Source organism: Anneissia japonica, unplaced genomic scaffold (genome assembly GCF_011630105.1).
Source record: "Anneissia japonica isolate Jap-2015-1 unplaced genomic scaffold, ASM1163010v1 scaffold4768_len8183_cov97, whole genome shotgun sequence".
Taxonomy (NCBI): domain Eukaryota; kingdom Metazoa; phylum Echinodermata; class Crinoidea; order Comatulida; family Comatulidae; genus Anneissia; species Anneissia japonica.
Window position 1 is genome coordinate 1 of NW_022691011.1, and position 2,111 is coordinate 2,111.

Below are 2,111 nucleotides of genomic sequence, written 5' to 3' on the forward strand. Positions count from 1 at the left end.
TTAAAAAAAAAAAAAAATTATGGGGGTGGGGGGAGGGGTGGCGTTTCTTTTTTTTCCCACCATCTTCAGTACAATTCTGTATAGTACACATCACACGGGAAAAAAATCCGCCATCGACTTCTGTCTTAAATTGTTAAAACTCTGTTTGGCAGCTTCATCTCGCCATTTCCTTACTTGCATTAGTTGAATATAATCCACATCCCCTTATATTCCAGCCACATCAGCAGGTTGTCAGCAGCGTTAAAGGCTGTTGATGCGTTGACTTTTGGGAGGTGACTAACTTCTTGTTCATTATCAGATGAATCGTGCTCCTGCGATGTTTCCACATCACTGATGATTTGATCATCCGTTAGCCACTGATACCCTGGATCGTCTGCGTCTTCAGTCAGCCATTGAACAGGTCCCATCTACTCGCTATCATCGGCTTGGTATCCGAGTTCTTCAAACATTTCATCGAATTCAGCCGAGTCATCGTCATCATGATGGTTTCTTTCATGAGGATCGGAGTCGTTGTTCGGCTCTACTCCCAGAAGTTGTCGCCAGCTACGACTTAGGTTTTCTTCCGTTGCATCTTCCCATGCTTGGGAAATCCAACCAACGCAATCCTTGATTGTCAGCTGCCTGATAACAATTGTAATGTCGTCATCGTTCGCCAAGATGTGTCGTAGGAGATGCTTTTTGTAGCGTCGTTCTTCTTTTGGGGGGTGTTTTTATCCTAAAGAAGTAGAATTTTGTATGGAATGTGAATGTTGGAACAAAGTCACTGTGGAACCAATTTTTTGAAAACGGTAGCATCTGTAAGTTAATGACCAGCCTGAGAGGCACTTCGTAGATTACTAGGATTGTTTATTGTGGTACTGACCGACATACATGTATGAGATGGGTAACGCACCGAGAGGGCGTGATTCAAATTAATACAATGTTCTACATCTTCCTTCTTTTACTTTGTTTTTAAACATGATCAATTTATAGTAAATTTAAAATCTTTTCATCCTTTTGTTCTTAAACATGAGAACAATAAGACGTTTTAAGTCAAAAGTGTGATTGTGTTATTCATTCAATTGTGATATTTTCTAACATATTAATTAGCATCTTAAATTCCTGTTCAATTTTTAATTTCCATTTTACTTATAAATTCCAATCCAATAACAATGGTCTATAATCAATGTATAATTAATGTTCTTCAATCCAATCAATGTTCAATAATCAATGTTCATTCAATGTTCAATAATCCACTTTCAGCAATCAAATCAATGTTCAATAATCAACGTTCAGTAATTCAATCAATGTTCAATCAACGCTTGATTTTTTTAATTTTTTTTAAGGTTACTGTGTGTGTGTGTGTGTGTGTGTGTGTATTTGGGATTTGGTTTGACAGTTCGTCCACTTCGGGTTCTTGTTGGCTGAATCTGTGTTGGATTCTAAACTTTTAAATCTGTGAATTGTTCGAAGTGAACTTATATGATTATTGTATTTTAAATGAAGAATTTTACTGATTTTTCAGCTAGCATTGTTGGTGTTGCAGGTTTTAATAGACAGTCTAAATAGGTTAAAATATCTTACAAAACACAATCAACAAAGCATATACCTTATAACTAAGTAAAGTGCAATAGAAAAAGAACCCCTTTACTATTTAATTTATAGAGAGCACAGGAAAGAGACCAAAGTAGCTAATATATTGCAATCGTGATTGGTCAATCTCTTGAAATGAGGTAAAATCATTCAAGCATCACTGGCGTTAGATCAGTGGCGTTAGCTAATCTGGGGTCTGCAGGTAGCGTTAATAACGCCAAGGACGTGGCGTAGTGAGTGGCTTTAACAATGCCACTGCCTAGTTCACACACAAAGGCCATGCTTAAGCCAGTCAAACGCCGTGTGTGTGAACATAGCCTAAATTACATGGTGTCAGAAATTGAGGAAAATAATCAACTTTTAGTGGATTCACATATTGAAGTACAGTAAAGTACGATGGTATACATTATTGCTGCTTGGGCCCATCCATAGCAACGAAACATGGCCGACTATGGAATACGTAGACCGGATCCGATTTCCTTTCAAGGAAACGTAGCTGAAAACTGGAGACGTTTCGAACTAGATTTCGATATATATAT